This window comes from Cataglyphis hispanica, chromosome 23 (genome assembly GCF_021464435.1).
Source record: "Cataglyphis hispanica isolate Lineage 1 chromosome 23, ULB_Chis1_1.0, whole genome shotgun sequence".
Taxonomy (NCBI): domain Eukaryota; kingdom Metazoa; phylum Arthropoda; class Insecta; order Hymenoptera; family Formicidae; genus Cataglyphis; species Cataglyphis hispanica.
In genome coordinates, this window is record NC_065976.1 from 4,400,593 (window position 1) to 4,417,474 (window position 16,882).

General features: G+C 33.5%; 1 protein-coding gene across 1 annotated transcript in view; it reads right to left on the reverse strand.

The window, feature by feature from the left end:
* The window catches only part of LOC126857825 (uncharacterized), a 95,258-nt gene that overhangs the window by 32,500 nt on the left and 45,876 nt on the right, over positions 1 to 16,882 (reverse strand). The gene's annotated exons all lie outside the window — the stretch shown is intronic.

Below are 16,882 nucleotides of genomic sequence, written 5' to 3' on the forward strand. Positions count from 1 at the left end.
AGACTCTCTTGGATCTTGCGCGGTATGGGAATCCCAAAGTGACACAGATCGCAACGCATTACGCATAATGTCGGTGTAACAAGAGTAGTAACGGATCAGCAACAGCCGCGGTCTTCTTGTTTCCACGTCTTCTCTTCCTCCTTCGCGGCTTGTGCCACGATCTAAGATGTGACTCATCTCTCGTTGCTGCTGCTGCTTCCAAGGCGCCCTCGCCTTCTCTACCATTTCCACGTGAACCTCAAATGAGTTTCTTGCCTCCGCACTTACTTACCGTTTATAGACCTTTTCGGTCTATTCGCACGCGCTCGGTGACCCCATGCCGGAACAACCGTCCGTATCAATTCTTATTTGCTCTTTTACTGGATCATTTAATTGCTTGACTTCGCGGAACGTTTACATCGTTTTCTATTTTCGAATTGCTTCTAGTTTCGTTAATTATGACTTAACATATTAAGAGTTTTACGCAGACATATTTATAAATGTCTATGATACATAGATTATTTTGTGTCTTTGATAGAGAAATTATTTTTTATATTAAAGTTTGTATTGTTTAATTATTATATATTAATTTCGCATTTTTTATGTACTTCAAAATGTTTTGGCTATACAGTAGTAGCAAAAAGCATTTAAAATTTTAATAAAAAAGAAATCTTTTTACATTTATATTGTTTTTAAAATAAAATTAATAAATTTGAATTATAAAAAAATTAAAGTATCACAAAATAATATACTTTTTAACGTTTTCATAAAAAAAAATAATTGTACTTAATATTTTTTCTAATTTGACAAAACCTTGAAAACCAAACCAAAAATTTGACAGACCTTTTGATTATGAATACCTCTGAAGTCAATTGCAAAGAAAAAAAAAGGTAGATTACAGGAAGACTTTACTACAAGTATTTTGTTGCATTTTTTAGTAAATAACCAGTAAGTGAATTTAAATCAAGTTTTGCAAAAATATTTAGTAGAGTTTTGTTAATATACATTGAAATTTTTATTTTGCTGGCAATTTTTGCTGGTTTTTTTCTTGTTAAATTTGTCAATAAATGTTACAGTACACAATTTTTCAGAAGAATTTTGCTGGAAATTTTTGCTGGTTTTTTTTTTGTTAAATTTGTCAATAAATGTTACAAAACACAATTTTTCAGAAGAATTAATACAAACTTTAAACTTAAATAATTTCCAAAGCATGAAGAAAACTGTGCTTAGGTTTTGACAGATACTCAGAAGAAATAGTAGAGCAGTCTAGAAATTTTTATGTTTTTGTCAATGTTTTGACATATTGCACATACAGGGTGTCCTAGACCACCCGTACATCCCTTTTTTTTCAAAAACTAAGCATTTTACAGAAAAACGTTTTTAACAAAAATTGTATAGTTTTGAGGGGAACATAAGATGTGTCATTGGTTTGACCTTGGATGGCATTGTTAAGGTCAAGTCAAGGACACCTTTAATTTCTTAAATGGAATCCCCTATAATTGTTTTTAAAAGAAGTATGCAATTATTTGCAATATATTTTTTTATAACAATTATTTATTTTTTCTTTACACCATTTGATTCATCTTATTATTCTGTACATAAAAATATTACGATACAATTATCGAATATTAAATAATTTTATGAGATACTAAAATATGTCAGATTAAGATACAAAATAACTCAAAAAATTCTTAATAAAAAATTACTTTATTATAGTATTTTGGAAATATCTCGACATAAGCTATAAGAATATGCAATAAAAACTAGGGGATTCCATTTAAGAAATTAAAGATGTCCTTGACTTGACCTTAACGATGCCATCCAAGGTCAAACCAATGACACCATCTTATGTTCCCCTCAAAACCATACAATTTTTGTTCAAAACGTTTTTCTCTAAAATGCTTAATTTTTGAAAGAAAAAGGGTATATGGTCTAGGACACCCTGCATATCCTTAATAAGTATTTTTTTTTTAATTGCAAGATAGCGTATAATGTAAAAAACACGAGTTTATAAATTAACATAATCTGATGGTGGTTTGATCGCAAAATATATTTACGTCACAGATTAAGGAATGAACATACTAGACATTGCGGGATGTTTCATACATACTAAGCAGCGAGCACTTACACGCAACGCATGTTAACTGAATCCTTCACGTCCAGACTCCTTTATAATAGTAGACTATATTGTGTGTTCTACTACTTTTAAGACAATAGAAATTATCTACTTTTATCATCACGGTCATGTTGCAACAATAATAATTGCTATGAGTAGTCGGCCGTCGTTATCAGTACAGCTTAATCGTCCTCTCTTTCCCGATTTTCCCGGGGTCGCGGGAATCAGCTGACCGTAGTTTTCCGAGACGCTATCGCTGAAACTTTTAAACGCGTATTACTTATGTTACAAGGCGCTCGAGCGAACAAACGTCGTTTCATCTCGGCGATTAAGCAGTCGTTTCAAAAAACAAAATGCTTCTAGCATATTAAATAATGAAGTTGTTTAGATCAAAATTGCCTACATCAGAACCGCATTTGAAAAAAATTAAATAACATAGTGAATCATTACAAAAATATATGTCAAGAAAATAATGAGATTAATAGACACAGTATACATTGATAAAATTCTAATCTCATTATTAACTAATTCTTTGAATTAATAAGTATTGCTCAAAAAGTCGTTACTAAATGTAATTTAATTTAAAATTTGTTTATCATAAAACACTTTTCGTTGCGTATGCTGATGTAATATCCGCGAAACTTATTTAGAGGCAATCGTAATGCGATTCCATTATTTTTGCATTAGACCGACAAAAGACCGAATTTAAATAGAAATGAAAAGAGATAAACGTTTGCGTATTCTCGAGCGATTAAACGCTAATTATCATCGCGTAACGGTTTGTATCGCCAATTTGTCTTCATCTGCAATATGTTAGACGATGACAAGGATGATGCACGTTGATAGTCATCCTAGAGAATGTTGCACACGTAAGATGATTATAAATACCACCGAGCATACAGGAATAAAGGAGAAATTTATCTTATCCTACGCGCAACGGAATTCGAGTCATCGCGATTACATCGGTTGTCAACGAGATGAGTGGATAATCATAATTGCAATAATTAATTTATTGCCCTTGCTAAGAAGAAGGGGTGGGGAGGGGTGGGGAAATCAATTAGCGTCAAGCAACGACTTATTGCTTTTTCCTTTTCGCATCATCATGATCGCGAATATTATTCGAATCCGTTCATTGTTTCTCACATTTTACGAGTGTCGTCGTTTAATGGAGAGCTTGTCGTTGCTTGATTTACGAGATATTTCCACATCACGTGTAAACAGCTGCATAAATGTTGCAATGCTCGTGCAATAGTTTTCGATTTAACTATCCACGTAAATTCATCTCGCGTGTGAAAACTAAAGTGGAAAATCAAAGATGAGATCTTCTGTATATAATTTTATCTGCATCATTACCAGGGTTGGATATAGTAACTAGTTAAACAGTTAAAAGTTAAGTTAAAAAGTTGAAAAGTTGATAACTTAATTTAATTAAAAGTAATAAAAATAAAATTTAAATAAAAGTTGATAAGTTAATTTAATTTAACTTAATTTATTTTAGACGCGTTAACTTTTAATTTAAATTAATTTTTGTTTACATGCATTAATATTAATTTATTAATTCTTTTTTATACAAGTTAAAATAATTCATCAATATTAAAATTGTGTAAAAACAATTGATCGTAATGCGAATATTTCATTTATCGTACAATAAATTTGTCGGATGTGTTGATTCGCTGTTGGACAGAGAATTTATTTTTGACTTTAATAAATTAATAATTGTTTAATTTAATTTTAATTGAGTTGATTTTTGTTTAAGTAACTTTTAACGTAAACTTAGTTAATTTTTGCGCTATAAACTTTAAATTTAAAGTTAAATTTAAATTAAAAGCTTATTATTAAAGAAAAAAAAAATTAATTTCAACTCTGGTCATTACATAGATAAAATTAAATTTATATTATTAGCTTTTTATTATATTCGAAATATATTTGTCACTTAAAATTAATAACATTTAAAATTCTATATACTCTTCGATTAATAATAAAAAAAAGCTTTTCTGTTCAGCGAGAAAAAGCGCACATAATAGAGCGAATCATCTAGCACAATCTTCCTGAATCAATCATTCGTCGACGTGTTATATTCCGTGATACAGTTAAAGCGTGATTCACGCTAGCGCATATCATTAAAGGCATCGATACCGCAACTTCTCATTCGCGATGTTTGCGCTTCGCGTTACAGAAACAATCAATAATCCATTCCATGGCCGATGCGCATTGTTCCGTGGCTTTCCCACGTCGTCGTCCATCTGTTCGTCTCGTAGAAAATCGCGGAGACGCGCCGTGCCGTCCGTATATGAATCGCGCGGAATTAATTATCGTCGCCGAGCGCATTGGCGTTGGATCGATAATTTCGCGGGAAGGCACTCACGAACCGCTTGATATAATTATTATTCGTCGGTAAATGGAACGGAAGGTGTTAGGCGTGGGACGGCGAGGCTCGACCAGCGGATCGCGCTGATCGCGACGATGATGGCCGATTAATCACGTGGCGCCGGGATTCATAGATGCGAGGAGAGAGATAGGCGATTCTCTTGTCCGCGCTGCAGCAAAGCCGACGTGTGGGCGGCTTGCGGTTTAGCCGCTGTACCACCGTAGATGTTGCATTACATATACACACATACTCGTGTGAATTATACGTGCCCTGTAAGGACGACGATCGGACCGAACGATACCGATGCGTGCAATTAAACTGCTGTCCAGTTTTTGTCGAACACGCGTTAGCGAAGCGCGGCTGATATCAGTATCTAGGAATGGCAACGAGTCTCTGGCTGCGAAATCAGATTCCACTTTGGCAGAGCCACTTTTTTAACGGATCATTGATATAGGACTCCACATGACTTAATGTATAATTTTGAATCATGTATTTCTATTCTTTTTTTTATTGCATTTTTTTTTATTGCTTATTTATAATAGGCAAGTGTGAGAAATAAGTGTCTCTTCGATGAAACGTTCGATGAAAATCGATAAACATGATTCTTGAAAAGTATTTTAATAACAGAAATAATAACGGAACATAACGATGTCAAATGATATAATCAGGGAGCATAATTCTTTTTAATGCGAGTATGCGAGCAACGAGGCGTAAATCGTCCGTGGCGCACAATTAAGAGATGCTTTGGAATTTTTTAAATAAATTTCATTTAATAGCGATCTTTCTCGATTAATACGCGGGAATGACATTCCATTGCGCTACCAAATGCAGTTAGAATTATTGCCGTGAAGCGTCGAACGGTGTAACATGTACGTATAATGGAGAAACAAAACTCAAGCGCGAGCGTGTGTTCGCAAATATTTATAGATTACACGTGTTTGTGTTCAAAAGCCAACGCGGTTTGCGAGCATCAATCATTCTCGCGCGCGAAGCACGAGAGAGCGTTTGCCTCACGCGTGCAATACGGTATCGCGAAAATGAAGTCGACGATCGCCTCTGGTCTTGCGGATAAAACGGAAATACTTATAGATTTTCAGAAGATTATATCCCGCGCGCCACGACCCATGTGCCGGCTCCGGGTGTGTGCCCATCAACGATTCAACCTCGTGTTATTTCGTCGAAAAATAAAAAGACGCGCCACCGCATCATGAGATATATCGTAATTTAAGCGCTGCTCCCTTAAGTATATACGCCAAGCCACAAGTCACGCGCGAACGAAAGTCATGTATCAATCAGACTCAAAGACGAACAGGATCCATCATCGATAAATTGAAAAACCGATACAATACGATTTTCGACGAGTTCAATTTGCGATTCGACATTGAGGATTATAATCTCTTATCGCGCTTTACAAATTTATTTATTTTTTTTTTTTCACAAATGTTTGAGAGATGCGTGGGACAATAAATATTTATATTAAATTACGTATAAAATTCTAGAATGTCCCAGATGCCATTTGTTCTAATATGTTTCCGATTCTCACAAAGTCTTCTTTTTCGCATATTTAGTCTCTGTTATTTAATAATAATAATAATAATAACAATCTTTATTGAGCAATTTGTACAATGTATTATGAGCGACAATAGAAAAGGCAGATTGCATCAAAGAACGGGATGACAGCTGTCAGCTGATATGATGCACGGTCCATACAGACGTGTGTAAATAAAGTAAATGAGACTTGCCAATTGTTGAATAATTGTCGTCGGATTTCCCTGGCGATGATCTTACAGTTGTGATATTTTTGCGGAGGATTTTACTTGTTGGCGAAGTCGACACGCACTTTACCGCTGTCGGTCGGTCGGAGAATTATGTCGTTGGGAAGTGAAATGAACCGAGCACGAGACGCCCGCGGGGGTCTCCACCTGATTCCCCGCTAACGTCGCATCGCCATTGCCTTTCAATTCCGTTACCCACCGATAGGCAGGGAAGACTTTTATTCCGACGATTGCGCTCCGAGCTGCGCTTCTGCCTTCGCGGTCGCCTTTGTAGCCCCGAAGGGACGAAGGCGCGGAGAAAACTAAACTGCGGACTAAGTCTCGCTTTGTGCACCACGCGCGTAATTACTTCGTTCGTTTCGATCTGTCACACTAGGCTTCAATGGCTCTCAGTCAAATTTACACGCATGCATGTTTTGGAAAGAGCAAATTTTTCAAATGCTATCGAATAAAATTGATTTTTAAGTTGAAAATTAATTTTTTTTTTATTTAAATGAAAAAAATAACAGCAACTATGTAAATCTACACTGAAAACAAATTGACTGAAACTTCAGACATGCAAAGTGTCTGCAGCTTTTTTGCAGATACACTGTCTGAATTTTCAGACAGAAAGCTGTCTGGATTTTCAGATACATTATTTTAAACTTTTAGAAAAACGATGACTCACTCTTCTAAACTTTTAGAAAAACTCTGATGATTAAGACAGATTGTCTGAAATGTTTTTCAAACACCCAGATTTGAAAATTCAGACAAAAATGTATGCAAATTTGCCATGCTGCTTTTAATAAACTTTTATAAAATTAATATAAGAAAATAATAAAGTATTCTGTTTATGATAACAATACTTTCTTTCGTAATCAGGGCCATAAACAATACAGTATACTATTTCTACAAACAATTACTAAAAAAAATACTATCACTTTCTGTATTGGAAATTTAGTTTATTTAAAATTAGTTTTATTTAGTTAAATTTAGTTTTATTAAAAATAGAATGTCAAGATAAAAAATAAAAAATTAGTCCTGCATATTATATTTAAAATGAGCTAGATGGAGTATATATTTGAAAAAATAATAATGTAACGCGGATGTATATTGCCTTGTAGAGTTTGTAGAAAGATTACTTTCTTCGACGCTCTAAATAGTCTTAAGATCTTGCGGAGCGCGCGAAATTATCCTTTGCCAGTGCAATCGTACCCCATCTTACGGTACTTAGCCGCCACGGTGGTCTGAAAGGGTAGCATTCCGTGGACTTTAGAAAATCGTTCGTCATCGCTCATTTCGCGCACATCAGGTTTAATCTCCTGCTTGTTAGTCGCACGCATGCACGTACGCGTTTTCGCATCGTTTCTTTAAAGCAGAGCGATGGTTAAGGAGATCGCGAGGTCGAAGAGACTATGAGATACTATGATCTATGAGAATCCGGTCTGTGAGAATCGGAAGCCAGTCGACCGAGACTCGAATTTTTCACGTCGACAAAGAGACGTCGAGCTGGGCACGAATCTACCTGCGCGGCATCCTCGAGAATCTGCGGTTAACCCTTTAAAACTGGAGCACTTTGCTCTGACCGCGGCTTAACTACGGCCTGGCAATAATCTTTCGAACAAGCCAACCGTGTCCAGATAATTTTCACGACGACATACATTATGATGTAATGCGCGTGCCTTCTCGACCTTCTAATACTTTTTTTTTTATGGCAAAGCCATTTATCATTTTACAACTACATCAAAATTTTTATATTATAATTCTACAATGAAGAAAATCCTTAACATTTTCATGATATTTTCAAATAATAATTTTACTCGAGTGAAAAAAATTCTGAACATCTTGATAAGAAATTAATTAATTATGACCTTCACTTATGTAGGTTCTATTTTAAATAATGCATTTTGATATTTTTTTATAACTCGTCATAGACAAAAAAATTTGTAGACAAAAGTTGTATGAATCAATTGATGTAAAAAACAAATAATTGTTTTTAATAAAAATACATTGTAAATAATTACACTTTCTCTAAAAATAATTTTCTTTATACCAATTAATTTATCTCATTATTCTGTACATAAAAGTGTTACAGTAAGAATATCAAAAATTAAATATTTTATGAAATATTTTATATTTTTATCAAAATATGTCAAAATAAGATATAAAATAATTCGAAAAATATTTAATAAAAGAATACTTTATTATAGTGTTTTGAAAAGCTCTCAAAGTGATCTACAAAAATATGCAAGAAAAAGTAGAAAGTTTCGTTTAAGAAATTGAAGGTGACCTTCACGTGACCCTCAAACGATCCAAGGTCAAATCATTGTCACCATCTTATTATTCTCCTTAAAACCATCCAACTTTTGTCTGAAAATTTTTTGTCTGCGACAAGTTACAGAAAAGATTTCAAAATGCATTATTTAAAATGTAACACCTTGTATGAGTCCTTATACTGTTACAAGCAATAATTAATTAATGGATGATTGCACTCTTATTGATACAAGCATTAAATTCTTTACCGACTTTTAATCGATGTGAGAGTTTAGTATCCGGGAAAGGACGGCGGAAAAACAGTCTAGCCGAGCACCCAGCCGTATCTAAATATGTTCTTCTTCGGCGTTGTACATCATCGATCGCTCTTGCCTTTATCAAAAGCAGTCCGCTAGCAAGGCAAGAACATCGTGTTTACGCCGCTGTCATCGACCGCGAAACCTTCAATCGTTCGCGGAAGTATATTCGCGCATATGAAGCGCATTTAATTGCGGGTACAACAGGCACTGATTGTTTAGAGTTAAAGGCGAGAAAGACCACATTGTAAAGCCGTTTATAAAAAAAGTTCTTCCTTGTACGAGCAGCCAGAGGCAATTGATCCGTTCGTGTGTTTGTGTTTGCTCGTTGCTCTTGACATTCTAATCATCGCGTATGCAAACCGTATGCAAATCGTGTCGAACAGAGAAACGTCATATTTACTTTAGTCTCGTTCAAGAGGAGAGCCAACTCATTCGACTAGTTGTACTACGTGAGCTGTCATGTTACGATGAGCGAGATACAAGCGAGAGAGCCGACGCTCTACTTGCCACTGATATAAGAGTACCGATAAATGTTTTCAAGTAATCATTCAGAAAAACCACAGTCATCTTCTTCAGTAGCCCCGTGGGATCGTCTCAAATGGGTAAACATTTGTTGCGGTTTGCGTTGAGAGATGAAGTACCGCTCCATTTACTACGTGTAACAGAAATTCCTCTTCAATATACTTATATACATTGCATATAATCTAACAGTCTTAGTTTTGTAGAGAGAAAAGTTATTCCGACATATCGCGACGCGAATGGATTTATTTTATTGTGTAACATGACAATTAATCATTTTTGGATTAACAGACACAATAATTGAGAGAGACTTGTCGTGACATTTGTCGCAACTTGCCCTTTTGGAATAAATTTCCAGTCATTTAAATTCTCCTAGACGATATTTCCCACAAAGGGCACAAGAGAGGGCAATAGAAGGGCTGTCATTATGTTAATTATTCTTTATGCTCTGGCGAACATTACCGGGTTTCTTCCGCGGATCGGATCTCCCCGGAACGGGACCGATCTCATTTGCGTTTTCCTGGATGAAGAAAATGTTTATTCGCTCGATTACGCGCGGCATAAAGCCGGACAACAATTAGCTTGGTTGCCCGCTCAGCCAAGTGCAGCCAGTGAACCCGAAGTTCTATGAGAAACTCGCGGCGAGGAAGACCAGACGACCTAGACTCAAATTTCTCTGGTCGTCGTAGCGGTCAGATGAGCGACGCAGATACCGCGACGCGAATTGACACGATATTATGATCGATGCAAGATTGCGGTTGACTCTCTGAAACTCGCGCTGTTAATTATATCTTTGTCTATCAGAGACCGGGAAAATATCTTTCTTAGAATCTAACGATGTCTGATGTGGATATTTTAAAATTACATATAGTTGGAAAATTTGGATTAAATTGAATATATATCATATATCTATAATTTAACTTAATATGGATATGTTAAATGGTGACTAATACTCTGTTAATATTTTTAATACAAAATGAATGCAAACTTTATTGTAATTTTAAATAAAATTGTATTAATATATGTTTATACTTTTTTTGTGTCAACATATATTTGTATTTTTTTTTTAATGATAAAATTAACATGGAAAAATATTATTGATAGTTTGTAGTCACTCTCACTCCTATTGTAGAATAAAATCAACATTTTTGTTTTATACATTTTAACTGATAAATTCTATCACTAATAAAACGGAACATATTTATTGTGTAAAATTAAAAGTATATGCACATTATATTATTTTTACACTTTTTTTAGTTGTTTTAATAATTTAACATTTAATTGACACAACAGCAATATGTTAAGGGTGTTCTGGATGTACAATAGTAGCAAAAATTGTCAAAATTAAAAAAAAAAACATTTTCTTACATCTATACTGTTTTAAAAAATTAAAAAAATAAATTTGGGTTTTGAAAAAAATTAAAGTATCACAAAATAATATGGATTTTGACGTCTTTGTAAAAGAAAATAGTTGTAATTAATATTTTTCCTAATTTATGGCAAAAACTTTTGATCGTGAATACTCTCTGAAATCAACTGCAAGAAACAATGAAAAACGAGTAATTTGCAAAAAGAGAGAAAGAGACAGATAATATTTTTCTACAATTTTTAGTAAATAACTTTTAAACGAATTAGTGGATTTAAATCAAGTTTTGCATAAATATTTATTAGAATTTTTTTAATATATGTGAAAATTTTTATTTCATTGGTAATATTTTTCTTTGTCAAATTTGTCAATAAGTGCTACAATAGGCGATTTTCCATAAGAATTTATACCTAACCTTAAATTTAAATAACCTCCAAACCATTAAGAGAATTGTGCTTAGTTTTTGCACAAATAATCAAAATAAATATTAGAACAATCTATGAAATTTTAATGCTTTTATAAGTATTTCGATATATGTCACATACATCCTTAAATTAACACATGAATGTGTTAAATATTTAACACAAAAAAATTTAATCGCTATACTTTTTAACGAGAAAACAAATTTTCCAATTGTGCAGAATGCTCCGCGTAGCTTTTGATTTTTCGTGCAACGCGTGCAATTTTATTTATATATATTGTTTTCAGATATCCAGAGAGAAAGAGAGATGGTATGCGCGATTAAACTAGTAAGATGATGACTCATCGCGAATGTAGCGGCCACTAATTATATTTGACGTAAATTATACGGTTTTATATGTATTTTCAATCTTACAAGAATACGATGTTGTTACTGAATACCTCTTTGCTCGAGGTATCGCTATCTTACTATGAGAAGATGTCCTATAGTATTATATCCCTCTTTAGATTGTCGTGTTACGGGATTACGCATACTTTCGCATCTCGGAAAATAGCCGCGAGCCTTGTATTCTCATGCTCTTGCTTGAAGATTTGCGGTTTTGACTAACGTAGCAATGCTACAAAAAAGAAATGCACTTCACTCGTATTTGATCTGATGGATGATATAAAAAAATCTTTTTTTTTTTATAGGAAAAAAAATTAGAGCAAGTAGAACAAGTAAAAAATTGTGCGAATTAGAAATGCACCTTGCTTCCTCATAATTTTATTTCCTCCCCTTTATAATATCAGTAAAAATGTCTCATGTAAAAATATTCAGCTCGATATCTCAAAATTTGCGAAAGTTAGAGCAGTTACATCTTTTTTTTAGAAAAATTCAAAGTTTTATAAAAACTCTTTCACCAATTCTAATCAAATTCAATACCAACTATTCTTTGATGATATTCTATTCATGTGGAAATATTTAGATCGATATCTCAAAATTTTGTGGACGTTGGAGCATGCACGGACATTTATTGAAAAATTTTAAATTTCACAAAAAATAAACCCTTTTGGCAATTCTCGTCAAATTCAACATCAAGCATTTTTTAATGATATTCTATTCGTGTGAAAATATTTAGATCGATATCTCAAAATTTGCAAAACTAACTTTTCTTTTTTTTGAAAAAAATTCAAAATTTTATAAAAAATAAACTCCTTCACCGATCTTAGCCAAGTACAATACCAATCAACCTTTAATGATACTTTATTCATATAAAAAAATTTAACCCGTTATTTCAAAATTTAACCTTCCTTTTTGTACACATACACACATACAGACATTTTGTAAAAATATGTTTCTTCGACGTTTTAGAACATTCTGAACACATTGAACGCATTAAAATTTGAAAAAAAAAATTTTTTTCACAGAAACAAAAGCTTCCTTTGAGGAAGCAAGAAGAACGACAAAATAATTAAACTTTGAATTCTTGGTCTTCGTAATGACATACAAAATGAGAATTGAAATTGAATCGCGCTACATTAATGGAACGAATAGCCCTGCACTCACATATCCACGTTTTAATTACACACCATAATGATAAACTCCGCGAAGGGAGGTGGCAATTAAGGTTATCCTTGGACATATGTAACGGGTTGCATTTGGAGCAAACGGCATTCCTTAATATGCGTAATTAAAGTGATCAGGGGATCATGCAGATATCATGCTATCAATGTGTTATGACATAACCTCAACATCACGACAAGATGTAATGTCCATTTCAAGTAGCGGCATTACTAGTTTGACGAGATCAGAAGGCATCTACGATTTGCATAAATATAGACGCGTATTTATTTTTAGATCGATTCGGACCGGAACATTTTGAACGATCAATCTGATTCTATAATTAAGTGAATCTTTGAAGATCTGTTAATGTTAGTGTGTCATTACCTTATCGTCGTATACTCTTCTTAAGCGGGCTAGTTTGTCTGTCGAATCAAAACTCGTTTCAATAAACGTTTATCAATTTGTAATGATAGTGATTTTTATACAAGAGACATACATGCATTTTAATGGCAGATATTTTTCTAATGTACGAGATACTATATAACGGAATCTTTGACGTTTTCTCGGAACTCAGGTGATAAAAATGAAAGGTATGCGATCTGAGAATGCATATAACTGTTGTTATTTTGATTATGTCATTCCGATTTTATTTTATCGCTTCCGATATTATCTTATACGTATAATTTTACATTCGTCACTTTCTCGTGTCGATTATACATCCTGGAAAGTAATGATTTGTAACATTTGATGTGTAACACTCAGGAAAAAAAGGGACTTTTTTAGTAGAATATTTTTATTTTATATACAGAATGTTAAAAAAAAGGGTTTAAAACTTTACAGGATAGTCTAGAAATAAAGGAAAAAAAATCCTAATAAACATTCAAATATTAAATCAAAAAATTAATATTGTCAGAGTTTAAACAATTTTTCATTTTGGTTAAAATAAGTGACTTATTCACTTCTGATGCTCTCACATGGCACGAAAACAAATGTTATGATAAATTATATCAGAGAATACAAAATGCTTGTCAAATAGTTAAAACAATGTCCGAAATTTTTTAAAAAATTCGCAATTCTGTGATACGAAGATATAAAGTGCATGAATGAGAAGAAGACATGTAAAAAATCTTCTATAATCTTTTGAGTTTGAAGAAACCTTTTTTTTCTTTTAGAAGAACAAATTCTTCTTTTGGATGAAGGAATGATAAGATAATCCGTTGTTAACAAATTGATCATAATTTCGACAATATTAATTTTTCAATTTATATTTATTAGGACCTTTTTCCTTCATTTTCTAAATACTATCTGCTCTTAAAGTCCTGAATCCTTTTTTCAACACCCTGTATATACAATATATGGAGTCTCACAATACTTTTATTTTTATTTTTATTAGTTTAATTATATTTGATGAAATTGAACTTCTTGCTAATTGTTTATAAAAATATAATTATATTTTAATATTTTTCTCTGCGTTTACCGCAAGTATACGATTACACATGCAATCATTACATATGCGACATTGTTCTTTGCGATATCTTTTTCTCTCGCTGCTCAATCGTATTTATTTAATCATGATAGTAGTGCATCCGCACTTATCTTTGGATAACACACACGCTGGATTATTCGCCTTGCAGTTGTATGGCGAATTTGCATCCAGCTGCAATTAAGAATCGTCTCAGAATGAGACAAGGAAATGGCGAAGCCGTCCGGAGAAGTGAGGAGCGCAGAAAGAAACGGCCAGGAAGAAGAATCAGCGCGTATTCGGTACACACGTGGAGCAATTCCAGTTCTCACTTTTATTCACCAGCGTCGTACATACGATGAGGAAACACTCCGAAGTGCGAGACTTCCGGATGATATTAAATCTGTCTAATCGTTAGTTGCGCTGGAATAACGTATGATGTATGAGTCATTCTCGCATCCTGAAGACAAAGTAATACAAATTTTAAGGCTCTTACGTAAGGACACACATCGTGCCTTAAGGGGGTTTATAGCTTTGGCAGGAATAAAATTAAATCAAAATCAAAGAAATTTTTATTATAGGTAAAATTATGTTTTATTAAAAAATGAAAATATATGTCTTGTAAAGTAATCTTTTGAGAATATTTTGCAAAAGTTTCAATAAAAAATATCAAAAATTGATATTTTCTAGCTATTTTTTCAAACGATATTTCCAACAACGGTACCAGAGATATCTCTGCCTCCTCTCATTTGAAACAAAAAACAAAAATTTTTCGTTAAACTGGATGAATAAAATTAATGTTTGTCATAGGATATTTTCGATTTATATATTAATTTTATTATAAATAAAAAAAGACCTTTTTTTAGATCGAAAACTATATTTTTTGCTATGATTTTCGCTGCTATTTTTTGAAAAATCAATATTTTCAAAATCGACTATGACAAGCAATAGTTTTATTCATTTAGTTTAAAAGAAAATTTTTGTTTTTTATTTCAGATGAAAGGAGACGGGTTATCTCTGATACTGCAACCATTTTTCGGGAAAATAGCTGCCAAGATCTCAATTTTCGATATTTTTTATTAAAATTTTGAGGAGATATTTTTAAAAGACTATTCTACATGTATTTTTATTTTTTAATAAAACATAATTTTATCCACAATAAAAATTTGTTAATTTTGATCTAATTTTAGATCTGTTAAACGTATGTAACCCCTTAAATGTCAAATTTTAAATTATCAAGACATATTCTGATATAAAATATGGTAAAATAAACGAGTTGCACACAAATACAAATACAAAGCTTGTTATTTAAAATATATTTTATCTACGTTCGACAGAGACGCAATTAATCACGATAAAATTGTTCCATGTTAACGATCGAATATCATTAGCAGTTGAAATTCCTTATTTTAATTTAACTTATGGTTATCTGTATCCATTAAATGGTTGCGCGTGTATAACAAGCGTTACATAGAAATATCTTGATTTATAAGCTCTGCACTATATAGTTAGGATCTATAAATCATAACTGATAAATATACATCTCGCGCATAGTTTATCGTTTATAGTTCACGCGTGCGCATAATTTCTGCACGCACTTTGCGGAAGTCCCATGCACGCGAGATTTTCTTTCGCCCGGCGCGCCAGAAGATGTCGCGGCGCGATCTTAGATAAACGAATACGCAATTGAACGCGACGCGCATCTGAAGAACAGGGGGAAGCGAATGAGATAATGGGAAGAGATCGGAGAAAAAGAAAGGAAATGATCCACGAGCCGAGTTACCGTTGCGCTTAAGTGAACCCGCGCGAGTCTGCGAGTTCTGTTCGCAATAATAATCGCTCTATTCCCGACCACGAGAATCCCAGATGAGGGAAACGAGTCGCGGCTGGCAGTTCGCGTCTAATAAACCCAGGCATAATGGTCCTGTCGGTTGTAAATTCAACTTCCACTCGCGCGTACGAACTCATAAACGCGAGAATGGAATGGGAAAAATTAAATAGGAAAAGAAGGAAGAGAGGAAGGAGAAGGAGTGTGTGCTTATACACGAGATGATGTTCTCGCGTTAATTAAAACCATGAAGTAAGAGTAAGGAGAGTTATCTCGATAGTGTAAAAAAAGTAGTCACAAAAGATGTTCCATATAGTGGCCAGGTTTACCAAATGGAATAACTTGGACATTTTGCCGCCATCTTGAATATTCATATATATGTATAATGTTACGTTTTGGTGTTATTAGTAATTGGTAAACGTGTGTTAGCGAAACTATTTATTAAAATACTATCACAAATAAAAACGTAACATTATACATATATGACTATTCAAGATGGCGACGAAATGATCCAAGTTATTCTATTTAGCAAACTTGGCCACAAACGGCACATTTTTCGTGACCATTTCTAATCTAGGTAGATAACTCTCCTTACTCTTCCTTCATGATTAAAACGTATGCGTTTAGAAAGATCGATCGGATCTTCGTTTTACTGAACATTATTTATTTACGAGTATATGGTTTAAAAAATAGGAATTCCTTATTCAGAGACACATAATTTTAATAATCTTTACGTAAGCTTCCTCCTTCCCTAAGGGATCGGATCTTTAAAATAAAAAGCTGCTACTTAAATTTGCGCATAACTTCTCATAATTTCGCGATGCTTATCGGGTATTCGTCGGAGCGCGAAGAATGTCTTTACGTACACGTTTGTTGACACTTTGCCGCGACTCTTCGGTCTCCTCGCGCCGGTTATTGACTTCGTCGTTTAACAGTAACCGCTCTTATCCGCGA